The sequence below is a fragment of the Marmota flaviventris genome, chromosome 17, assembly GCF_047511675.1.
Source record: "Marmota flaviventris isolate mMarFla1 chromosome 17, mMarFla1.hap1, whole genome shotgun sequence".
Taxonomy (NCBI): domain Eukaryota; kingdom Metazoa; phylum Chordata; class Mammalia; order Rodentia; family Sciuridae; genus Marmota; species Marmota flaviventris.
In genome coordinates, this window is record NC_092514.1 from 65,870,710 (window position 1) to 65,897,432 (window position 26,723).

The 26,723-nt window shown below is 46.0% G+C and overlaps 1 protein-coding gene and 1 non-coding gene across 3 annotated transcripts in view; one reads left to right on the top strand and one right to left on the bottom strand.

The window, feature by feature from the left end:
* Window positions 1–26,723, bottom strand: part of Prkca (protein kinase C alpha) — a 394,797-nt gene that overhangs the window by 95,514 nt on the left and 272,560 nt on the right. The window lies entirely within an intron of this gene.
* Window positions 22,024–22,094, top strand: Trnaa-ggc (transfer RNA alanine (anticodon GGC)). The gene has a single exon. It is a non-coding gene; the product is annotated as a tRNA-Ala (tRNA).

Below are 26,723 nucleotides of genomic sequence, written 5' to 3' on the forward strand. Positions count from 1 at the left end.
AAATAAACACCCTTGAGCTCACCACCTAACATAAAAGTGAGATCAAGGCCAACACCACCGGACAACCCTAGCATGTTCCCCGACTCCTCCTTGCCTCCCCCGTGGACGGTAACCCTCACTCTGAGGTTGCCATGGGCACTCTGGCCCAGCACAGGTCAAAGTAAGAGCACAAAATCCATGGGCAAGTAAACCAGAAGCTTCGCCGAGGACACAGCCGTATCCCTACAGACATGATGGGTCAGCACTGACCGGCAGTAACCCTGCCCATTCAGGGCTCACAGAGACATTGCTTGTGATGCACAAAACTCAAGAGCCTCCAAGTTGAACAACAACCTGGCCTTTCACATGATCTGCTTTGCTTTAGAAAATAATTCTCTATTCTTGCTGCCTTTGTTTCCCCTCTAAGAGCGCCCTTGTTTGCGGCTTCTGTTTTAGAGCCAACAAAAAAGGACAAAGGTTCAAAACAGGGACTTACTGCAGAAGTCGGGATTGTTCGCTGTGTGCAGCCCCCAGGGCCCCAGCCACCTCCACCCCTGTCTGACAGCAAAACGAGAGTCGACAGATTCTATAATCCTACTCCACACCATGCATAAGCAGAAATGATGTTCTCTGACACTATGGAAAAACAACAATTCTCCTTTTTTTTTTGAAGTTAAACAACAGCAAAATAAATGTGAATACCAGACTGCTAGAGGGAGGGGGTGGCTGACGAGGTTTAGTGTCAATGTGCAAAGAGCCTGGGGTCACTCACATCAAGTGACAGAGTTACAAAGGCTTCCTGAAACCATGAGCCCCATCTCTGGTTAACAAAATGTGACTTCCAGCCCAAAGAATTAGCTGTTTGGATGATCTCTCAAAGAGCTTTTAGACATAAATTAATTTATTATAAAACCATAATCATATTGGAATATATTTAATGCCAGAGAAACTCTGTGAAATTACAGATTCCTGAGAAGTTGGCCTTCTGAGTTTAGGCGGAGATGGAGTGTGTGTATGTGGGATAGAGTGAGTGAGCTTGTGTGTATGAGAGAGGGGGAAGGCATGTGCACCAGAGAGAGAGCATGCTTCTGCTTCTTCACCAAGAATGACTGATTACACCACCAGGCAGAGGGTTGGCCAGCACCCTGGCCCTCTGGTACCCAGGAAGATGATGAAGATGGTGGTGACGGTGGCAATGGAGTAGCATCTCTGGAGCAATGACTAAGTTGCAGGTACTGTTTTAAGCTCTTTGCAATAATGCAAGAGATGCTATTATCAAGCCCATTTGTAGACGGGGCCCTTTGGTAGAAAGAGGTGGGACATCCTGCTCTCTATGACCTAATGAGTGGCCAGCTGGGGTGGACCTGTGGTTGCATAAAACCCAACCTTCATTTGCTGCTGCATGAAAATGACTTAAACCAGACAAAGTCCCAGAGAAAGTTGGCTGCATCCAGAAAAGGATGGGAGGAGCTTTGCCTAGGAGAGGAGGGAGGAAGGGAAGGACTAAAAACCTTTCCTCTGGAGACACGGGTGATGGCAGAACGGGGAGGGAGATGTGAACACACACCCAGTAGAGCCCAGGGTGACCAAGGCAGCGCCTGCAGGGGAGGTGGGAAGGCAGGCAAAGGCCACTGCTGCATTTCTGCTTTGGTGCCTTGACCTTGAACTTAGCAGAGGGGGCTCTAGTACCCCATTTAAAGGTGAAGGAAGTGCCTTCTGGGGTGCAATTCCAAAACCAGGGGTGTCTGAGTCACTAGGTGGCCTCTGTAGGTAGAATGTGCTGACATCTCCTCAGAACCATCAGCCTAGTGACTGAGTCAAGCAAGACAATGACATCAGTGACACACAGGGCCCATGAGTACCCAGGAGCACTGATACAAGGGCAGGTTCTTGCACTTACACTCAGTTCTGGCACTTGGGGCGCACTCACACCTGCTCAGTCCCTCTCTGCTGTAGATGCTGATTCTGGGGCAAACGGCACATGAAAAGCACAGAGGTGACAGGAGATTGCAGTGGCCACAAAATCGAGCTGGGTAAATCAGCGTTGATGGAGCAGTTTTTTAGGACCACAGAACAAATACTAAAACCAGGGAAAAGGACACTCAACAAAGTAGCATGAACTAAGAAGTGTTCTGCTGCTGCAGAGTTAAAGCAATGGTAAGCAAGTAAACATGGCTGTGTTCCAATAATACTTTATTTCAAACAACAAGTGGTGGGCCAGATTTGGTCCTGAGGCCTTAGTTTGGTGTTTCCTAGTATACAACAAACACCACTCCAACAACTCAGGAATGGCTTGGAGAGAATGGACACAGAGGGGTTTCCACCTACTTCTGGTTCTTTATGCTTTGAGAACATAAAGAACTCTTGAACTCTGCCCTTTCCTAGAGCCAAGGAAAAGTCCTGAGCTAGGGTTGGGGAGAAAGGACATATCTCCTGACATCCTCCTACACCCAGATTAACTGTCACACTCACAATCCACTTTTGTCTTTAGTTGTCACCTGTCTTAGCAGAACCTTCAGAAGCCATCTCTTAGGCATACGTGGCTGGCTGTGTTAGGGTTTCTGTGGTGCAGTAGTCTGCACTCCTAGACAAACCTGATTGGCAACTTCCTCCCTGGGGCATCTGATCTGGCTGTGACCCACTGCCTGCTGGCCAACCCCACCCTGTTCATGCTCACCAGCCTGTTCCATACTTCGGCCCCACCCTGGGACCAAGTGCAAACAGTGAGCAGATAAGGCATCAATGGGGGCCATTCTTTAATTATGCAGCAGCTGCTCTGGGAATAGGAAATCTAAAGGAATTTGTAACCAGGAGCCCTGGGAGGCAAAGGCTGACCTGTTCTAGGACAGCAGGACATGGGCAAGGTCCTTCTGCCTAATCTAGCTGTGCTTTTACAGAGCTGTGGGCTGGCCCTGCTGAGGAAGTTAGCCTCTTAAATTGCCAGTTGCTGGTTAGAGAGAATCTCGGGTGGCCGATGGGCTGGATCAGACAGAAAGAGGGAACCCCTCACCCCACTAGCTCAGGCTCGCGTGGTGGCTCCAGCGCTCACAGGGATCTCCACTTTCCTCCAGCCCACGGCTCCCGGGTCACGTTACTGGAGGAACAGCCTGTTCTGGAGGTCTGTTTGCATCTTCACTCTGGGCCCATCTGAGGGTGCCACGAGGGAGAAGCTGTGTCTAAGGAGCTGCCAGTTCCCTCGCGTTGCTGCGACTCAGTTCCGTGCCAGGAGCCAGAACTCTTTGGCAAATGTGGACGGGGAAACTGGTGGGGTGACAGATTGCTTCCGGAACAGGACTTGCTGAGTACCCTCCCCACGTGATGTTATGGGGGCGGTTAAGCTGTCTAGCAATAAGGCCAGGTTCCTGGTTTAGGGGTCTTAGCTCAGTGCCTCACAGACCGTGCAGGCAGATGAACCCTGGCACAGGTGAGGCACGTCACAGAGGGTGGCAGGCTTGTTGGCACAGGTCCCTGTGGACAAACCAGACTGAACTAGCAAGACTATCAGGTGGGCACAGAAGGTCCTGGAAGAGGAAGGGACCTAGTCAGACTCCAACTGGCACAGGGTGAGGGTCCAGGGCTGTGTGGTTCCAAGTTGTATTTCTGATTCACACGGGTTTTTACTGTGGGTAACAGACAACCCTAAAGCTCCCTGGGCCAGACATTCCCCATCCTCTCGAAGCCACAAACCCTTCAACACAAAATTATAATTTCTATGACTCCTGGGGGCTATCATGGGCCTCTGTGGTATGTCTGAAGAGCCAGCTCTGCTAAGCAAGGATGTCTTCCTTTTAACTGAGCACACTCTGAGTTTGCATGTGGAGGGAGCACAGCATTCCTCTAGGCCACTTCCTGCTTTGGCTGGAAGGAGGTCTGTGCCACCGTCTGAATGGTCTGAACGCATGCATCCTCCTACACCCAGATTAACTGTTACACTTACAACCCCACTGAGAGGTGGGCCTATGGGAGGTAACTAGTCTTGAGGGTGGGGCCCTCAGGAATGGGATTAGTGCCCTTAGAAAAGAGGCCTGAGGGAGTTTGTTTGCTCCTTCTACCATATTAGGACCCATGGGAGACACCATCTAGGAATCAAGAAACCAGTCCCCACCAAGAATCTGCCAGTGCCTTGGTCTTGAGCTTCCCACCCTCCAGAACTGTGAGAAATACACTTCTGTTGTTTGCAAGCCACCCAGTCCACAGTATCTTGTTGTAACAGCCTGAACAGAGCAAGGCATTCTGGAGTGGGGAGAGACCTTGGCTGGGGCCTGCTCTTGGATGGGAGCTGTACATAAAGAGGTTGTTTATGGTGGTTGTGGGCAGTCTCATGGTTTGCCACCATCAGATGGGTACATGAGGACCGTCTGGCCAGAAGCAACAGCAGCTCACATTCTTCTCTCCCTAAGAAATCAGAACTGATTTGCAATCATAGCTTGACTATCACTTAGTTACAGTATTTTTGAGGCTCCAGATATGGAAATCATTACCGTGTGGAACTTTTCTGGGTTTCAGGAAATAAAACCCAAAGGCATTAACAAGAACAATGAGCAACTGTCCACCAGGCACCAGTGACGGAGATTCTGTGTGCCAGAATAATCTCTGTTTCCCACCATGTACTTCAACATTTCTATCTAAATTTTAGGAATGCTCCATGCTCTGGCCCACTTCCACTGAGCACATGGTGGTATGACTTAGGAGCTGGCCTTGGTCCCAGCTGGCTGGTTAACTGCACCCAACCTATCACCTTTAGGATGTGTATAACGTGCAAGAGCAGCTCCATACCAGCAAAGCCGGTCTCTTTGTTACTAATCATTCTGACCTCACTGTTCGGCACAGCATTTTGCTATGCACTCAGTAGCTTCATACGCGTCTCCATGCTACACTTGCCTGGTGCTTCTGGGTTTGTGCTGCCCCAGCCCTGAGCATACCCTCCTGGGAACACATCCCTCTGTGCTTCTCCACCACCAGCCCCTACCTTGAAACAAGACCCACCTTCTCCAACCTTCCACTCTCCTGACAGCCTGGCCCACAGTACTTGCATCTGCACAGACTGATGGCAGGTTGGGGCAGGGTTTGCGCCACCCCCTGTGCACGGCTCCAGGGTCCACACCAGGAAAGGTGAAATCTGAGGGTACTCAAGGGTTCCCGCCGACTGAGAAGCTGGAAAGCACTGCTTCTTTTGGGTGCAGTACATAAAGCGTCCATTTGGAGGGACTCCAGGACAAGAAAAAAACTAATATGCTTTTTTTTTTTTTTTTTTTGAGGGAGAATAAAGCCAGGCCAAAAGGAGTCAAGCAATTTTTCTGGAAATGTGAAATGCTTTGAAGAGCCTCTGAGCCCATAAAGACGGAAGGACATCAGCTCTCTCTCCAGCTTTCAGGAAAGAGGCATCAGACGGGGCCATTTGCTCTTGGGAAATCATTACCGCGTGGAACTTCTCTGGGTTTCAGGAAATAAAACCCAAAGGCATTGACAAGAACAATGAGCAACTGTCCACCAGGCACCAGTGATGGAGATTCTGTGTGCCAGTAGGTCCTGGGCCGTCTGGTTTATATATTGGTTCCTCGTGCTGTATCAAATCTGCTCATACCGTCTGTGTTCATGAACTCCACAGAATTTCTGACGCAATCTGTTCCATTCTCATGAATAATGACCCATAAATTGTGAGATATTTGTTTCCTTATTGCCAGAGACAAAGGCAAGAAGAAATGAGATACACTGAAATGCCCCTGCTTGGCCACATCCTTCCCATCACACTGTATCCAGACACGAATCTGGAGCCTGCGACTTGAGCAATCTCACATTTTAGGGTCTGTTTACTACATGTTCTGTTCCGTGGCTGAGGCTCTCTGCTTGGTGATAAGAATGAATTGCTGTCTCAGGAGGTCACGGGGCCAGAAAACATAAGTCAGCCACTCCTCGACCACAGCCACGCTGGAATAAGACTCACGGAGAGAATGCAGAGGAGTGAGCTCGGGAGGAGGAGGAGCCACCGGGGGTCTCTTCTAATCCTGATTGCTGAAAATAAAAATTTCCTTTATATCTCTAGAATCCTGATGTTCCAAAAGGAAATGGGAGTCTGATGGTGAGAGAGTGATTTCCAGGTTATGAGAGACCCAAGTGATTCTGTATAATAACAAATATTCATTTTAGGAAATATTATCCTTATTATAAGAGCAACATATATTCATCATATAAGAATTTAAATGCATGGAAGTATAAAAGCATCTATCCTTCCACCACAAGACAGGATCAGCATTGGCTTATTGGTAAGCTGACTGCCAGTCTCTTTCCTGTGTAGTTATCTACGGTGAAATACTTATTTTTATGGAATTCACATCATTTTATGATACAGCTTTAGGTCCTTCCTTTATAATATAGCAAAGTATGTTTAAAAACATTAAATTTTTTTTTTTTAGTTGTCGATGGACATTTATTTTATTTATTTATATGTGGTGCTGAGAATTGAATCCAGGACCTCACACATGCTGGTCAAGTGCTCTACCACTGAGCCACAACCCCAGCCCCTAAAAACATTTTTAAGGCCCAATATTCCACTTTGGAATGGAAATTTGTGGCTATATCATAATTTTTTAATCAATGACCAGTTTGGGGACATTGACACAGTTTAAAATCCCTTTTCTTTATAGACATCATAGCAACGGATCATCTTTGAGCATAAGCATTAACCTATATTTCTGAAAAAAATTTTTTTGTTAGGATACAATCTTGGGAATAGATAAAAGGGTACAAGACTCTCAGTGTATAGCCATTATTCCCCCCAAAGCTGTACCAAAGTCATACTAAGGATGCGGTAAGGAAAATAAAGGCTAAAATTGTAATTTTGGACCGCTTAATAATTTTTGAGGTTTTACTCACCCCTGCCCGCTGCCCTTGGTTATTTGGCTATTTGTATTTCTTTTCTTTGACCTACTCCTAATTTCCTGCGGGGTGGTCAGAAGAATTGTTTAGAAATGCAGGATAATAGCCCTTTTCCAAATCTGCTGCAAACTGGGTTTAGAATTAATTCTTGGAGTGCTTCTTGAAACACAGAAGCATAACTTTCTTTGCAGTTAAAGTTGTCACATTTTTTTCATCTCTGCCATTTCTTTTAGGCTTAGAAACTTCTTGCCCTTTCTGAGATTAGCTAAATATCCACTGATGCTTTTTTTTCATAATTTTGTTTCTTTTTTGTACTTAACTTTTAAATCCATTTGGAATTTATTTTGGTGTGCAGTGTTGAGGCAAGACCTGATTTATTTTATCTTCCAAATGTTTAGACAATTTTCCCAACAACATCTGTGGAACGAGTTGTACCTTTCCCATTGGTTCATGTGGCTTCTGCTTGTTTATAGCAGGCTCTGTTTCAGGGCCACCTCCTTTATCATATTCAATGTTCTATTAGTTCCTGCAACAAGCCTAGCTTTTAAATGGCTCTAGATTTCCAATGCAATTTAAAATGTAGCAATGCAAGTCCCTGCTCAGCACTTTCCATTTCTGGGCACAGAGTTTCATGACCTAGGGCAATTCTACTTTGGTGGCTTGTTTTCTCTTGACCTGATAAATCTGTGCACATTCCTTATTCTTAGTGTTTATGGATCATGCTACTTTAGGTGTAAGCACTATTAATAGAATAAAGCTATACTGTTATTAAAAAAAAATCTCCATCTGGAAACTCTGGGTAGTTTAACTTGGTATGGGCCTGGTAAGGTGTGTAGCATTCTGGACAAAATTATTAACCAGCCTCTGCAATAAACCCTCCTTGGTATCCACATCTATAGATGGCGAAGCTGAGGCTCAAAGAGACTTAGAAGTCATGAGCCCAAGGCTCCCCAGCTAGTAAGGGGAAGGGCTGGGAACACAAGCAGCCCTATTCTTGTACATTCTTTTCCTTGTTTTGGATTTCAGTTTTGATTGACACATGGTAACTATACATATTTGTGGGATACAGCATGATGTTTTATACACAAATACATTGTATACCCATCAAATCAAAATATTTAGCACATCCATCACCTAGAGCAGGTATCATTCCTTTGTGGTGAAACAGTCAACATTCCTCTCTTCTAGTTACTTTGAAATACACAACATATCATTAACCACAATCACCCTAGTGTGAAACATCAAAGTACAGTTTCTTCAAAAAATTAAAAATAGACACGATCCAGCCATGCCACTACTAAGAAACAAAATCAATAAGTCTAACAGATACCTGCACTCCTTGTTTACTGTAGCATTATTCATAATAGCCAAGGTACGGGACTCAACCTAAGTGTCCATCAACTGATGAATGGTTAAGACCATGTGGTGCACACACACCATGGAATCCTGTTCAGTCATGAAAGGGCTGAAATCCTGTCATCTGCAGCAGCATGAAGGGACCTCATGAACATTATACTAAGTGAGATGAGCCAAGCACAGGAAGACAAAGACCGCATGATCTCACACGTTAGTGGAGTTTAAAAAAGCTGATCTCATAGAAGCTTAGAGTAGAACAGCGGTTACTAGAAGCTGAGAAAGATTAGAGAGAGAGAGGAGGTCGAGGGGACTAGTGGACAGATACAAGATTGACCGTACCATGCCTCTTGCTACAGTCTGTACTGTTTGCATTTATCTTTTCCAGAACTTTAGAAAATATAAATATTTTAATTCTACTGCCAACTATCTTAAAACATTTGTCCCATTTTAAATCCTGCATTTCTCTGATTATCAAACCAAAGAGTGAAATGGTATCTTCTGACCCCTCCCCTAGCTCACAGAAGAATCCACTATGCCTCGTCCAAGATCCCCGTCACCTCTGATATCATTTCCCACTCCTGTTACTATAAAATTAAATGAAGTTTGGGGTCTCTAATTATTATTATAATTTTTATATGGTTCACATTTTTCAATCCTTGTTTTTCATATGGTTTTAATGCTTACTGCTTATTCTTCTACATCATGACCTTCTCATTCCCAAGCCTTTCATCTTACTTCATTTGGCACCCCTCTTTAGTTTGGCTTTAAATAGTTTTTCCAAGAAAGGCATATGGGTGACACATATTCTGAATCCCTGCACTTCTGACAATATGCCATATGAACAGCAACCTGGCCAGGGGACATATTTGGGGGCTATGAACTTTGCTAGTGTAAACTCTGTAAGTGATGTATTCTTTTCTCCCCACATCAAGTGCTTCACACAGTGAGAAGTCTCAACACCAGCCTGGTTTTTATTCTCCTGTCGGTCACTTATCCATTCTAAAGGAAAGGAGTTTGTTTCTTTTCTTAAAATTAAAATCTGTCTAGGATGTTTCAAGTTGCACTCTTCTTTCTGCTGATTTTTGCCAGAACAGAATGCATTTCTTGTAGTCTGAATATGGCATGAATGTGTTCCTCTCATGGATTTACTGCTGCTGTTGGTTCCAATTTTTCTTCTCTCATCTATGGGATGAGGTACCTCTCAAGTTATGTCCTTTTCTCAGCCTTCAATTTTTATCACCTTCTCTTTCACGGTTGTTATCCTTCTGCCTGCCTCCGGCACCAGAGCCTCAGGCTCTCCCGCAGCACTGATCCGATTTTCTACAACACTACTTCTGCTCTTTGTGGCTCCGTGAATAGTCATCAGGTTGCTGCCATTTAACTTTCCTAGAAGACATTTCTTACTTGCCCACCTCTCTTCATCTTGTCTGTCTTTTCCTACAGCCCACCACCATTTTTAAGAAGTCATCCTGTTGGCCATTCCTCTTGACCTGTTTGTTATAATGGCTTAACATCCTGTTTTACAAAGATTGTACATTCCTGTTTTCTACTGAAATTCATGTGGAGTTTTCTCAAATGCCTTCCTGTAACCCCTCTTCTTCCAGTAATTGATCTTCATGCACGTTCTCCTGGAGGATACTCCCCTCCCCTTATCCCTCCATAGTTTTTAAACGAGTCACAGGTTACGTGTGAGTTTTTTCCTTCACTCCTCCTCAGATGAGAAGGATAGACCCAGACTTGGAATTTGCCCAAAGAAGCTGTGTTTGGATTCCTCATTGGCTCTGTCCACTGCCTGGTGGACTTGCTTCCCTGAGAATTAATCTGACATTCAGATTAGTTGTTCATGGCTCCTTGTCTATAGATCCATGTGTTTTTGCAAGACCCTGGTGGGATCACATCCAATTTACCACATTGGGTAGTCACATGCTCTGGATCATGGGTCCACTTACAGTTAGGATCTCATGGCCACAGGCCTTCTCATTATGTACCCATCCCCTGCCTTCACAGGACACAATCCAGCAACGTTCTCTATTCTTCCGCCTCCCAGGTCCTAACCTCCAGCTGCACTGCGCACTCAGACGCTCCCTTTATTTTTCCCTTTGGAAGTTAGAGTCTACTTGTAGACTGGAGGGAAAATGCTCTTTTGGTTTCTGAAATAAGGTGACCTCCATGGTAAGAGAATGCCTCCTGGGCTTTTCTTGGCTGGTGAAGACTCTGTTTCTTGGATCAAAGAGGAAGGTGTGAAAAATCTTCCTGCTTTTCTTTCAGGTGCCCAGGACTTTCCTATTTTATGCATCCATGACAACCAGAACACTGATAATCATCAACAGGAAATTTTCCAAGTTGTCACCAAGTCAAGTGGTCGAACTGTCTAGACCATGACTTTGTCTTCTGAGACGTGACAGCGAGTCGGGGCATGAGTGAAAGAGTGAGCTTGAGAAGTTACCAGCTGGTTTCCTAATTCGGGACATGTGGATTTCCCGAGTTGCTCTTGGAGTCCCACTGTTTCTAGAAAGCCCGGTTAACTGGAAATGGAGCATAATCCTCCTGGCTGTTCTCAGCTTGCATCTAAGCTGCCCATCATCACTCGTCATGAAGATCCGAACCCTGCTCTCACACCACCACTTTGTCCCGGGGTGAGTGCATTTCAACGTGGTCCCAGACCAATGAGACCTCCTGCTGGCTAAATTCTCAGAACTCCAGAAGAGATCTGGGGGAAGGGGAGGACACTGGGCAGACCCTCATCCTCCCTCCCTCATTATCCTCTTTCCTGGGCAATGCTGACTGAGTCACCGTCTAGTGAGCAAAGGAGTTTGGTTGGACAAGGAAACACCTGTGATTCTTCTACTTTGAACATGAATTGCCTGTCAATCTGCATGTTTTTTACCTTTGTTTTCAACGATATCATCAAAGGTCAGTTTCTAGTTTGGGTACTAAGCCAATAAAGTTCTTTCATAAAGTCCTATGTCCTGGAAATAATTCCTAAATTTGTACATATGGGCACCTGGGAGTCATGGGATGCCTTTGAGAAAATGACGGCTATGGCTACTCTCTCTCTCCCAGAATGTAGATACAAAATTCTGATATACTTTGGAGGATTCACTGATGCTCTGGACCTGGAGTTACATGTCGGGGCGCAACCATGGATCCGAAGATAAGAATCTGCTCTAAGACAAATGTCACTTCTCTGCTAATTTGAGTTATTTCCTATCGATCATCTGAGAGACAATCAGTTTGCAGGGGCGAAGGCATTTCTGCAAAGAATTAGGATAAAGGGACTTATTGGCTACTTGGGAGCCATAAGGAGGCAAACCCCCCTCCCTCGGTGTCTTCGTCCATTTTCTGTAGTGTGATGGAATGCTGGAGATCACTTAATTTATAAAGAAAGGAGGTTTACTTGGCTCTTGGTTCTGGAGGCTGGAAAGCCCAAGAGCATGGTAACGGTATGTGCTGAGCTCCTTCTTGCTGCATCGTAACATGGTGGAGGGCATCCATGGCTAAAACAAAGCAAGCCGGCCAGCCAGAGCTGCTTTTATAGTAAAATCACTCACACAATAACCCATGAATCCGACAACCTACGAATGAGCTAATTCATTCATGAGGGCACAGCCCTCATAATAAACAGCCCAGTCCCCTCCCAAACAGCCCACTTCTCAAATACTATTGACATATGGCTCCGGGGATTAAGTTTCCAACATATAAAATTTGAGGGACACATGTAGACCATGGTACTCGGGTACCAGGAAAGTGAGATTCATCTGGGGAGTCAACAAACTCTTGGTTCCATCAGTACTGGAATAGAGCAGGGCTTCCCAGGCATCGGGATAAGATTGAATCTAACTCTGGGGAGAGGAGGCAGCACCCGGGAGATGTCGACTCCATGAGGCCTCTGGGATGGCATCTTACATGGCAAATCTATTAAATGGGATCACTGTACTTTGTCTTCTCTGGGATCTTGACCAGGCTGAGAGGTGACCCTGACTGTCAGCAGCCATGTGGGTGATCCTAGTTCTCTCTGTAAATTAGTAAACTGGCATCCTGCCATACTGCAGTCAGGACTATGCTGGAACTGGTCTCTAGGGGCCTGGCCATCCTGAGAGGCCAGAGTGAGCTTCACCCCCGCCCTAGCCTTTGGTGGCTACTGCCTTTCCTGATGTGTCCTGTTTTAATAATGGAGACACATTCAGGGATAAGAGCTTCCCTCCAACACCATCCCAAACATAGAGACACTTTTTTTTTTTTTAAAGATATCCATGCCAGTAGGGTGTCTTTTGGCATACTGTACATTCATGGGGTGCAACCGATTACAATTTTGATCCTACTCTGTGGTTGTACATGACGTGGTCATGTATTCACATAAGAGCATAGGGGAGTTTATGTCTGATTCGTTCTACTGTCTTTACTATTCACATCCCTTCTCCTTTCCCTTCATCCCCCTTTGTCTAATCTAATGAACTTGTATACTCCTCCTCCCTACCCTCCCTTGTTTTAGGTTAGCATCCACATATCAGAGAGAATATTTGGCTTTTGGTTTTTTTGGGACTCGCTTGTTACACTTAACATGATATTTTCCAGTTCATTCGTTTACCAGCCAATGCCATAATTCCATTCTTCTTTATAGCTGAGTAACATTCCATAGTGTATATGTACCACATTTTTCTTTATCTGTTCATCTGTCGAAGGGCATCTAGGTTGGTTCCATCGCTTGGCTACTTTATACATTGATGTGGCTATGTCCCTGTAGTATTTGCATTTAAGTCCTTTCAGTATGAGCCAAGGGTGGGATAACTGGGTCAAATGGTGGTTCCATTCCAAGTTTTCTAAGGAATCTCCATACTGCTTTCCAGAGTGGTTACACCAGTTTGCAGTCCCACCAGCAATGTATGAGTAAATTTTTTTCCCCACATCCTTGCCAACATTTATTATTACTTGTATTCTTTTTTTTTTTTTTGGAAGGGGGGTGCTGGAGATTGAACTCAGGGGCACTCAGTCACTGAGCAACATCCCCTGACTTGCTTAGTGTCTCACTTTTGCTGAGGCTGGCTTTGAACTTGCCATCCTCCTGCCTCAGCCTCCCAAGTCACTGGGATTACAGGTGTGTGCCACCATGCCAGCTGTTACTTATATTCTTGATAACTGCCATTCTGATTGGAGTGATAAGGAATCCCAGTGTAGTTTTAATTTGCATTTCTCTAATTGCTACAGATGATGAACAATTTTTCATATATTTGTTGACCCTTCGTATTTCTTTTTCCGTGAAGTGTCTGTTGAGTTCCTTTACCCATTTATTGATGGGATTTTTGGGGAGGTGTTAAGTTTTTTGAGTTCTTTGTATATCCTGGAAATTAATGCTCTATCTGAGGTGTAGGTGGCAAAGATTTTCTCCCATTCTGTAGGCTCTCTGTTCATGTTCTTGATTATTTCCTTTGCTGTGAAGAAGACTTTTAATTTGATGCCATCCCATTTATTGATTATTGATTTTACTTCTTGTCTTTAGGAGTCTTATTGAGGAAGTCTGTTCCTGAGCCTATGATGGAGAGTTGGACCTACTTTTTCCTCTAGTATGTGCAGGGTCTTTGGTCTAATGCCAAGGTCCTTGATCCACTTTGAGTTGAGTTTTGTGCAGACTGAGAGATAGGGGTTTAGTTTCAATTTGCTACATATGGATTTCCAGTTTTCCCAGCGCCATTTGTTGAAGAGGCTATCTTTTCTCCAATGTATGTTTATGGAGCTTTGTCTAGTATAACTATATTTATGTGGGTTTGTCTCTGTGTCTTCTATTCTGTTCCATTGGTCTTCATGTCTGTTTTGGTGCCCAGGCCATGCTGTTTTTTGTTTTTTATTTTACTATGGCTCTGTAGTATAATTTAAGTTCTGATATTGTGATGCCTCCTGCATTATTTTTCTTACTAGGAATTGCTTTGGCTATTCTGGGCCTCTTACTTTTCCAAATGAATTTCATGACTGCTTTTCCTATTTATACGAAGAACATCATTGGAATTTTAATGAGAATTGTATTAAATCTGTACAGTGCTTTTGATGGTATGGCCATTTTGACAATATTAATTCTGCCTATCCAAGAACATGGGAGGTCTTAACATTTTCTAAGGTCTTCTTCAATTTCTTTCTTTTTTTTTTTTTTTTTTTAGTGTTCTGTAGTTTTCTTTGTAGAGGTCTTTCACTCTTTTATTAGATTGACTCACAAGTATTTTATTATTTTTGAGGTTATTGTGAATGGAGTCATTTTCCTGATTTCTCTTTCACCTGATTCATCGTTGGTGTATAGGAACACAATTCGTTTATGAGTTCAATGGAGCTCAACTTTTGATGGAGTTTTGGGGTCTTCTAAATATAGAATCATTTCCTCAGCAAATAGGGATAGATTGAGGTCTTCTTTTCCTTTTTGTATCCCTTTGATTTCTTTCTTTTGTCTAATTGCTCTGGCTAGTGTTTCAAGGACTACGTGGAATAGAAGTGGTGAAAGAGCGCCTCCCTGTCTTGTTCTAGTTTTTTGTTTGTTTTTACGTGAATCTAACCTACTGCAAAGTGGCAACAGGAAATGCCCAGAGTTGTGTTTCTTCAATGTTCCTGTAAGAAGGATCACCTTTGAGGACTCACTGACCACAAAGACTTGCAGATCCTGCTCTTGGTCTTGGAGAACGTGGTTCCCGTCACCTGCTATGGGAGCAGCAATTTGTACGCAGAACAGCAGCAGCTTTGAGACACTGACGGGGATGAGTCACAGAAGGTACCTGGCCCCCCTGAGATGCCCTCTTGTCATTCCTAGGCTCAGCCCCAAACCAAACAGAGCTCCATCAGGCTACCTCTACCCCACAGCGTGCTGGAAGAACGGCTCTGAACTTGAACCCACCCAGGTGACTCACTGCCTGTGCCAAGAAACCTTTTGGTCATGTTTTCACAATGGAAACTCCCAGGACCCAGGTTATACATGTTCTCATTCAAGGTCTAGCTTCATGTTGTCACTTGACAAGTTGCTGAAATCCTCTAAATCTCTATTTCCTCATTTATCAAATAAAGATAATAACAGTCTCTTCCAATAGGAATTCTAAGTATTAAGTGAGATTATGGAAGGAAAACCTTTGGCTTAGGGCCTGGTGCAAAGTAAGCACTTAATGACTCTTAACTATCACTACTGTTAATATCACCCAGCATTGCAAGGATGTCCCGAGCACTTACGAGGTGTCAGGCAGCCCAATAAAATGTGGGATTTGGGGCCGGGGTTGTGGCTCAATGTTAGAACACTTACCTAGCACATGTGAGGCACTGGGTTTTGTCCTCAGGACTACATAAAAGTAAATAAAATAAAAATGTTATATTCATCTGTAACTAAAAAAAAAAAAAGAGTTAATAAAAAGTGGGATTTTGTAGTTGATAAGCTTCTGAGGCCCCTGGGGGTGTGGCACCTGCCGTCCAGTGCATACAGCTTTCCACCTCCAGGGCTGGCCTAGGAAACTGGGATGAACCCCCTTCATGAGGAGTGACCATCTCTGATGATGTCAGGACGAAGAAACTGTCACTGGCAAAGACTCTCATTATCTCAAACACAGTTTTTGTTTTTTCATCTAGATGTTCTCATGACCTTTGGGATCTCTTTCTGATAGGTCCATGAACATCTCTGGTTCTTGACCACTCTTGCTACCAACTGCACAGCCTTGGGGTCGCCCTGGGAGCAGAGAACAACGGGGTGGCTTGGGGATGTTGCTTCTGGGTTCGGGGCTGGCATGGCAGCTCTGAGCCACAAGACTCAAGGGACTTCTGGGCCCTGGGTCTCACTGAGGTTGTGGCAACATCCATCAACCGGGGGGACTCTGGCAAACTGCCTCCCAAGATCCCAACCCCAGAGCAGCAAAATAGTCTAAAGAGAAAGAGGGACTGCAGACACCACCATGACGGGCACCCACGATGACAATCGGCACACGGGGAGAAGGAAGGGTGGCGGAGGTGCTATTATGCTATCCTCTCTGGCACCAGGGAGAACCCTCCATTTGTGTCTCCCACAGGCACCATCAGCACTCCCCACCCCTGCTGCCCCTGAAGCTCACAGAATGGTTCTTCTCTCAGACGGAAAGAGGGTGACGCGAGAGACACACCCAGCGAGAACTCCAACTTCGCCCTGACCTGCTTCCGACAAGTCCTTCCTTGCATCTCAAGATGGACCAGGCTAGGAACTAGGGAGGGAGCGCAAGGCCTCAGGGCCCCTCCCTGACCACCCCCTCCGCCTGTCTGATGACTTCCTCTTCCTCTCTGCTTAAAATAGACTACACCAAACTGAAATAACCCAGGAGATTAAATTAAATTAACTCAGGCCTGGCTCCCAGGCAGCTGCTAATAAAATCATAAGCATTCACATGAGCGTGGGGGACAAGGGCAAAAATGTTTACTGGTCCTGCCCTGAACCCCACCTCCCCATCTAAAGAATCTGGATGCTTATGAGACAAAGCCCACTGAAGCCCACTTTCCCTCTAACACCTTCTTCACAGGAGGGACTGACTGCTGAAAGCTTCCAGGCTGGGAACAGGCAGGGATCTGGTCTCACGAGCTTGCCCAAGGCAGCCCCATCTTCGGGGGGTCTCTGCTGGCTTCCTTTCCAGGAGTGCCCTGGCTGAGCATCGAGCATGACTCCTGGCTAGGCTGAGGCTCTTTCCTAGATCTACCTGCAGCATTAATGATGTCCCCCGCCCCCCACCCCCTACCCCATAGGCCCAAAGCTGATTCTCTAAAAAACATATGTATCAGGGCCACTGGGAGTTCCCGTGAACAAGAGACTATCAGTCCCCATCTGTGGATCACTTGTCCTTGGAGAGAGACAAAATAAAAATAAAGTTGTTTTTTAAAATTTTTTTCAGTCTCTATTCTAGCATGGCCATCTCTAATCTGAAAATACAAAGCTGAAGATAAACATTAATTAAATGGATGATGTGAGGGCTAAAGAGATTTTCGCTGGCAAAACCTTTCCCAGCTCAACCATAGTTAGAAAAAAACTCTGGACATTCTCATGACCTCTGGGATCTCTCCTGGAGAGAGCCCATCTGTCAACGCCTTAGACCACCACAAGACAGCCACATACATCAAGCCTAATGACAGACTCAAATGACACTGAAAATAAGTGATTAGGAGTGAAGGATCTTGCATGTGAAACTGCTGATCCAGTCAAGTCACCAACATGGTGACTCTGAATCCTTAATTTACCAAACTCTTTGAGGTTCACCAAGCCGTGATGCTGCTGAAATAACCCCCCAATTGGCAAATAGAAAGAGAATTAAATGGGAAGAGGCCAGCTCCGAAGAAGCCACCTATCAGGGACCATGCACAGGATGAAGACACTCCTAATGCGGTGGGCCTCTGCCGTGCATCTGGGTGGATGGCAGGGAGAGAAGCCCTGGCATTTTGAACATTGTGCCCACAGTTTACAAACCAAGCAGGAAACACATCATTTCCCTAACCTTGGGAGGGCCTTGTGGCAATGATTCATGAATAAAATTGTACCTTGCTTTTCTTTTCCTTGGCTGAATGGAAGCCAGGTAGCCTGGCTTTCCTGGGGCAGAGGCTAAGAGCACAGAGGCATTGTTAGTGTATTGCCAACTAGTTCATTGTCACAGTTGGAATTCCTCATGAAAGCAAAGCCCTAGGGGCCAGCCGTGCAGGTCTGCCAAGCAGGCAGCCCCGGCCAGCAGACAAAGCTGCTAGACTGGAGTTGAAAGCCAGTAGCTCAAAATGCAGCCGGGAAGGCTTTGTCCAGAGCCTGGGCCCTAATCGATGGTCTCCTCCTTGTTCCACAGTCTAACTGGGACCTCATTCAAAGGACTCTGCTTCCTGCCACCACTAAACCACTTCTACACCATTTACACTTACAACCTGGCATGACGTTTTAGAGCTTCTAAATGCAAGGCGTAATTAATGTGCCAGGTGGCTGAGTTGGACAAATGTCACTGAATCAAAATGTTCTCTTTATCCTTGGCTGTTTCTGGAAACTGGCCAGGCCAGGAGCATGTTCCTCTGTTCAAAAGGAACTTAGGAGTCATTTCAAACTTCTGTATATAAGCTCAGCCACTGTCACTGCTTTTCAGTAATTTCATAGACGTGCACAAGGTAGGCACCCAAAGGAACAGTAGGTCCAGGGGTCCCAAACCAACTTCCTGCACAAGGCGGGCTCGTGTCTTGTGCTAATATTCTGTCTGCTTAGCACCATCCCCTGTGCCTGGGAACTATCCCTCCCCTGCCCCAGTCCCCACTTTGCTCTCTGGTCACAGTAGATGGGTCCAGAGATGGCAAACAACCCAGAATGACAGTGCCTCCCCTCCTGGAGGTGCAGAAGAGCCTGACACAGCCCGAGGGAGGAAGCTGTGGAACTCCGAAGCCTAACCTGCTGTGGGAGAGGGGAGGGGAGGGGACAAGTGAAGGCAGTGTTTAGGAAGAGGTGAGACTCAGCTAGCCAGACTCTGGTTCTAGATGATCCTGTAGCCCCACAGCATTCCTGTCCTGGAGTTTTATGAGATACACTAGTTTTCTTTTCTGCCTGAGTGGGTTGAGTTTGGTTTTGTCCCTTATCATCTAAAATGCCCACCTAGCTACCACATTTCCTAAGGCTTGGTTTCTACACCTGAGAAGTGAGGGGGTTGGACCCCAACTCGCTCCACGGGTCTCTTCACAGGTCATGGAGGAGGAGGAGGAGGACAGTCTCTTTAGTGGGAACCTCATTTCACAAAAGATGCTGCCGCTGGGAGGTGTGGCCTATTCTAACCCATTTGAAAACCACTGGACTGGGAGCCTATTAGGCTTCGTCCGGCTGCAGGGTCCCTGGAACCTCCAACGCTACTGCCGCCTCCTCGAGGGGCAGAGACTGGCATCAACGATCAGCTGCTTCTCTCCAAAAGGACGCTCTCACAGCGAGGTGCTAAAGTTACGGGCACCTTGGAGTTCACGGGTTCCAGCACCTCGAGTTTGCAGATGAGGAAGGGGAACAGGGCAGGCAAAGTGAGGAGGCCAGGCCCACTGCCAGGTGGGATCTTTCAGTTGCTGTCATCAGCTTGCTATGCCACTGTTCCCCTCCTACAAGGACACTTCCTGTTTTCAAAGCCACTTTGAGTTCTTTTGGTTATGGTAAAGGAAAGATTATAGAAGTCAGGTAAGATGTTCCTGGTGGTGGTCGGGGGCCCTCTGTGATTATAGATACACCCTGAGTGAGTATGGATCAAAAGTGTCGATGACGTGTCAGTACAGTGATCTGCTTCCATCTGCTCAACTTATATGGTTTAACGGGACTGGAACAAAGCCCTATTAATAAAGCAACAACCCCCAATACTTATCCAGCACCAATTGGTGGTACAGCGGAGTCAAATCCAACCTATTTTCACCCCAAAGTCAATGCCATAGTGTCCTCTAAACCAGGTCACTCCTATTATCATATAAACATAAGCTCCCTTTATGCTAACCGCGTGGAGTGTTAGTCGCTTAAAGCTTGTTGAGGACTGCCCTCACCCCCCACCCCCACCCAGATACTGGCATCTTTCAGAAGCCAGAAATTCTGAGAATTACAGGGTCCCTGTTCTACTGGGGTTGGGAGACTGAAATAGGCTCCAGGGTCATCCCGAGTGGTTGGGTACTGGTAAGAAGTGATGAGGCTGGGCCGGGCAGGTCCTAACAACGGCTGCATGCACACTGTCCCTTCTGGCCTCTGGGCACACATTTTCCCACAAGAGTACTTCTGTGGTTAGTTCCCAGGCAGCCTGCAAAATCCCAGCAGCAACATTCACCAGAAAAATAAGTCCCCACATACCCTGCACCCCACTCCCAGGGGAGTGCCTTAACAGAGGGAGAGGCCCGTGCAGTATTTCCCAAGGCTCTAGCCCTCCTCTGGTCATCTTCCTGCTGCGTGTGCAGTGAAGGAGGTGTTTCTAGTACATTCTCACCTCAGTGGGTCTGAGCTGGGGAAGCGTTCCTCATGTAACCTTCCCCAAACCCGGCACCCCCACCTTGAAAACTTTTATAGGAAGTTTTCCTTGCTTTTGTTATTTCATCATTATTCTAGGAAATAATGCCTGCCTGGGTTTGAAAAGAGACCCTGGCTGTCTTTAATTAACCACAAAACCTTGCATTAATTACAAAGTAGGACGGGAGGTGAAGCACAGCTACCATTCTTCTCATGTGGAAGGGCCCCCGTGGGGACGCTCTGGTGCAGAGCTTCCTGCAGGTGGCCACAGCCCACTCTATTCAAACAGGGATATTTTAGAACCGCCCCAGGAGCTAAAGCTTCTTGTATTTTTCTCAGGAAATCTGCATCTTTCCAAGTGGAAATGCCCAGAAGCAGAGATGAACACAGCCTGATGTTTCCCTGCCATTCTGATGCCAATAATCAGGGCATGTGTATATATGTTAATTGAAGAATCCTTTATAAAACATCTGAAAGGAATCATTTTTGTAGGACATCCCAGCAGGTAGTGTTGGAAAGGATCATAAGATAGTGTCTGCCTACTCTAGCTTTATGCTGGCCCACTCTCACCCACCCCGGAAGATGACATGGATCAAGAGATTAAAAGAAATCTCGGCATTTATTCTGGGTGAACCTAATGATTCCCAAATACTGTTCAAATTTCCTTTTGTTGGACAACAGGCATTTATCTGTTATTTGTTTCCCCTTTATCTGGACACCCGAAGAGTGCCTCCTTCTTGCAATCTCCCATTAAAGAGTTAAAAAAAAATAATGGAAGTGATTGAAAAGACATCATTGGCAGACTTCTAAGAGATTCCTCACTTGGCTAATACATTGACTTTCTACAAGAAGATCAAGTTCCCTGCAATAATTTCACGGCAATTAATCTTGTGCTTAAATGATAATCCTATAATTAGAAGCAATTAAAATCCTGCACAAGGATGACCTGCTCAGTCAACATCAATGCCTCTGTATGCTAATGGGGTAATCTTGAAAAGGCCCCAGAAACAATTTGTGTCTCCTCTTCCAGGGACGCAGGCCTTCTACGCAAGAGTCACTCAAGTCAAAGGAGATGGATGACTGAGGTCCCAGTAAAGAGTCTAGGGGGCTTGGGATCATTCTGAGCAGGAAGAGAGAAGCCATGTCACTTGTGCATGGATACCAGGGCACTTTAAGACAAAGGCAGAGGCTGCATTAAGGAAATGACATTGGCAACCCTTTGCTCCTCACGGATAGAGTCTTGCTGCCTCCCACGGATATCCAGTGACTAAGCTCCCAGCATGGGAGGCTGTGTTGGAACTGCAGCAGAGAGAACCAGCATGAATAACAACCCGTAGGAGGGCAGGCCGCGAGTTGGTACACATTTGACATTTAGCTGTGCCACCGAGAAGCCAGGATGAGGTGCCCGAGTCAGGATGTACATGATGACATGTCTTTCTGAGAGAACACAGTCTTTTTTTTGTTTGGCTGGTGTATGTGTCTCTAGAAGATCCCAGAAGTCATGTGGCTTCATGAATTAGGCTAAAACAGGGTCATTTTAACTTGATGCAAAGGAAGGGCTAAAATGGGAAGAGCTGCTTGGATTTGGGACGGAGGATTACAGCATAAACCTGAGCAAATTCTTCATGCTGTGCCTTTTGTGTACTTCTGTTGTCTCATCATCATCAACGTTGTCACCACCATCATCTGAACAAGCATATGAGGCATATATTTGAGGTCTTGGGTTGGGTACAGGAGGTAAGACACTCTCTAACCTCAAAGGTCCTATGGTCTGGTAGGTGGAGACCGATGCATAAACCTCTAAGTGAAATTACATAAAAGATGTCATGAAAGGCCCAGAGAGAAAGTGATCCAGGGGCTAGGGATATAGCTCAGTTGGTAGAGTGCTTGCCTGGCATGCACAAGGCCCTGGGTTCAATCCCCAGCAACACCAAAAAAAAAAAAAAAAAATGGATTTGGAGGAAGTGATCCATTTTAGGCAGGGCATAAAATATGAGGACAGGCTTTAGAAAAATATTTAAAAAGAAGCTGAGTGTTAAAACTGATGAGGGACCAGGGGACAGCACAAGAAAGGCGAGGAGTGGGCAACACCAGCAGTACCACCTGCCACCCAGATTTTTACAATTGAATCATGGAGTGGAGAGGGGTGGGGGCAAGAAGGATGGTCTGGAGAGGGAGGCAGACAAGCTCTGGCTGCGGAAGGGGTCACGCCGAGACATGTTGATATTTAGGAATGCCCAATCAAGGAAGAAGACAGGGCAGGTACATTCTTGAGAACGTGCTGGCTGCGACCTACAAGCACGTGTGTTTGAATGGAGCCACTTGCCCGTGCTCTTCTGGCGAGGGGTGCACAGTACGCAGCTCTAGGTCCTCAGCTCAGAGGCAGGCTCCTGTTTTCTTTTTGCAAAAGATGTACCTACATGTTAAGCACCTGTCCACTCAAGGCAGGTGACTGCTAGAGATGATTTCTTTAAAGATTGAGACTTGGAGAGCAGGAGGAGTCTCCACTGGGGAAGAAGGAGGGTGGTAAGAAAAGCTAGCAATGACTAGGGGAGAAGAGGCCTGCCCAGCCACCCCTGCATGGTCAGCAGCGCCCTGGGGGCTGTTATTTGCTACCATCCCTCCTGGCCCCATTTAATTCCTCACTGTGGGCGGGGGAGACATCAGCCACATTCCCTGAGGCCATTTTCATTCCCAACCATTATCTCAACCCTGGGAAATGGAGGCTCCGGAGAAAAAGATGACAGTCCCTCACCCAAGTGGTACCAACAGTGCTGCTGTGATTCTGGGTGCTGCAGAGCATCACACAGTAGCCTCTGCTATCAGCTGCAGGGCAGAAACATGACACTGGAATCACTTTGACAGGACAGCTGCATCTGTACTCAAGAAGTGGTTATGAGTACTGATCTTCCCTGGGGCAGAGCTGGGGGGCCCTGGGTGAGAGGGTGGGGAAGGCTCCCTGGGGTGCTAAAGGTGAGTGTCCCTAAGACCTGGGCAGGCCCCTGGAGCTCCCAAGCCCCAGCTTCCTCAATTACATGATGGTGATGAGGGCATTCTTCTCTAAGGGTTGCTGAGGTGACATGACATACAGGAAGCATCAGGTAGCCTGATGTATGGATGGTGCTTATTTGGAGTTGGTTTCTGTTTTCATAAGACCTGGGCACTCAACAAATCCCCATCAGTGCCTCTGGTTTGCCCATAACGTTCCTCTTTTCTGCACCTGCTACTTGTGTCTTGATGGCCCATCTCTATTTGTAACAGGCCAGGCACAGAGAGACTGTGGGATGAGGAGGTCAGATGCCCTAGCATTTAGAAAGAGCCTCTCCGTGGGCCTGAGGCAGACAACAGACTCATCATTCTCATTTCCCCATCACAAGGTCCAGCCTCAGGGCAGAGCCGCAAAGAAGCACTCAGGTTGGGGTCAGAATACTCAACAGCCCCTCAGGCCTGCTGTCCACTATAGGGAAGGGCACTGGTAGCTGTGGGTGTAGGCATGTGAAGCTCGCTGGGGTAAAGCCGAACCTTTTCTGCCTCCCCTGAGGCTTCCTTCCAGCAGAGCATGAGCTACAGAGCACACTGAAGTACTGGACCAGCCAGAACAATGCTCCAGACACATAACATTGTCCAGCTTTGGGGCAAAGAAGAAAGAGGACAATGAAAGTTGTGTACACGGCCATCATCTATATTCACCAGGACCATTTCTGCCGCAGGTACCTCTGCCTGCACGTATGATCGCTCTTCCCCAGCCCCCTTTGGATTTTCAGTTTTTTGGTTCTGTTCTGTTGCTTTTGCGTACCATTTGAAAGCTGCACATGTCAGGAAAAATGACCCCTGAAATATTTGAGCATTCCCCTCCCATAATCACAACACCATTATCACCAGAAATTTCACATTGACACAAAAACATTATCTCAAATAGAGTCCAGATTCAAATTCTCCCTTCCCTTTTTATCCCTCAAATGTCCTTTACAGCTGTTTTTGATTTTTTTTCCCCCAGATACAAGATGGAATCGAGCGTTATAGTTTTTGCATTTGGTGATCTCATCCCTTTAGTCTCTTTTAATCAAGAATGGTGCCCTGGATGCTTTTGGTTTTTTTATGACATTCGCAGTTTTGAAAAGTCCAGGCTAGTATCATGCAGAATGACTCAGTAACCAGATCTGAATGAACCATCCCCCCAGAATACCTGATCTTAGATTATACTGTAGATTTTCTATGACAGCACATCAAGAGGAGATCTTTTCAGTGTGTGCTGTTTTGGAGGGAGACCGGGCACTATGAGCTGAAATGTAGTCCCTCACCCTGCCCACAACTCATGCATTGAAACCCTAATCCCAATGTGATGGTACTTGAAAGCGGGACCCTTGGGAGGTAATCAGGCCATGAGTATAGACCCTTATGAGGGGATTAGAGCTGTTATAAGAAAACATAAAAGAGTTTGCTTGCTCTCCGCCATGTGAGATACAACAAGAAGATGGCCTTCCGCATGTCAGGAAGAGGGACCTCACCAGACACCAGATCTGCCCGTGCCTGGATCTCAGACTTCCAGTCTTCTAAGGGGTAAGAAATAACTGTTTGGGACACCCAGCCTATGGCATTCTGTTTAGTAGCCTGAACCAAGACCCTGAGTTTGATCGCTTTGTTAAAGTAGTGCATATCGAGTTGAAATCAACAACCACAGCAAAATATTTAGGTCAAGAAACCATATCCTTAGTGGGATTTGGCCTAAGATTAAAAAAAAAATATATGGCAAAGTCTTCGACTTTATTTAGTGGGTGAGATATTGGGCTAAAATTTCTGAAGCTCTATTGCACAAAATGTGGAATAGAGCAAATATATGTAAGCATTTTGATATTTGAAGAGCCACGGGTCTAACTTAGGGAGCAGGGATGATGAAGACAGGCTGTGGAAAGTGGGGTTAGCATCAGAACTGGACGGAAGCGCCAGTGTGAAGACATGAAAAAAATCCTGCTTCTGACTCCTGAGAGGGCTTAGGCACAGTGCACACCAAGAACACTGAGCACCCTATCCCCAGATCTCGAACCCTGAGTATTATTTTCTACTGTTAAAAAAAAAAAACAACAACTTTTTTTTAATCAGTCAGAAGTTCCTTTAAGAAATGATCAAGGCCGTAAGTGAGCCTTCATGTTCCAGAAAGGAAGTACTTTAAAAAAAAGAAAAAGAAAAAGGTGGGTTATGTCAAAAGAACAGAAGCGGTTTCCCTGGGCCAAATGAGGGATAGTTTGGTATAAAAAAACCCAACAAGACAGTAAAAAAATAACTTGAAGGCTCTTCTTTCAGACGAATGCCAGCTAATGAACCCTGAAGGATACAGAATTAGAAAATGAACATTTTGTGATCATCAATAAAAATCAAATGGGATTCATCAATGGATGTCCATTCCATTGGGTGGAAGGTTGCCGGGCCACAAGTACAACACTGAGACTCCGTAACTAGTTACAAATAAAAAAGATACCTTTGCAGTCAAGGGCTGCAATAGAACACCACAGCAAGGTGATCAATGTAGCATCACCAGTAATGCACCTGGTGGTACCTGAGGAGAAGCCGCTGGCACCCTCTCTCTAGCCAACCTGAAGGACCAGATTCTTCAGCTGCACTGAGTTCCTGATCTGGCTCCAAAGCCCATAGCCAAGGTTTTATTTAATAGAAATGATAAGTGATACCTTTCCCCTCAAATAAACAGCTCTGTCCAACTCCTGCCTGCTGGTAGCCCCATGCTGCCTACCAGAGGGGAAGGTACCTGTGCAAAGCTTCCAGGCAAACAGGTCACCAAAGTTGCACTTGCTGTCACCAGAGAGTGTATGGTCGCTGTGACCCTGGGGTGAAGTCTGTAGTTCAGGCTGGGAGGCTGGCCCTCTGCCAAGTGGAAATATAGCCACCTGGAACTTAAAATCCTCCTGTCTGAAAGACTATGGAACTCAAAGTCTGTTCAACACGGCTCCCAAGGACTGTGCAATCCGTCAGCGGAGACTGTACTCCCAGCCCCTTGAAAATGGAAAGAGGGGATGGGGGTGCAGCCCGGCGGCAGAGCGCTTGCCTGGCATGTGCAAGGTCCTGGGTTCAATCCCAGCACAACAAAGCAAAAACAAATGAATGAAAATGGAAACAATTTTCCTCCAGCTCTCCCCATATCTCCCTAGAAATTCCTGAAATCCTGGGCAGTCGTGCTTCCCGAACACTCTGCATCTTTGCCTGGAAGGCCCTGTTCCTCCCTGTCTTCCCGGCTCCACTGCCGCTTCCCAGGCATCTGCATCTTCCTCAGGTAGTTGAGGCCCCTTCTCCCAAGCTCCCACTGTCCAACAGCCTCCCTCCAAAGAACACAGGTTCCACAGCCAACTCCACGTCTTTTTTTTTCTTTAATATTTTTAAAGTTGTAGATAGACACAACGTTTTCATTTCATTTATTTATATGTGGTGCTGAGAATCAAACCCAGGGCCTCACACATGCCAGGCAAGCGCTCTACCATCCCCAAGTCCCACAACCCCATCCCCAAGTCTGCGTCTTAATCACTTTGTCAGACACACTTGCTCGATAAATGTA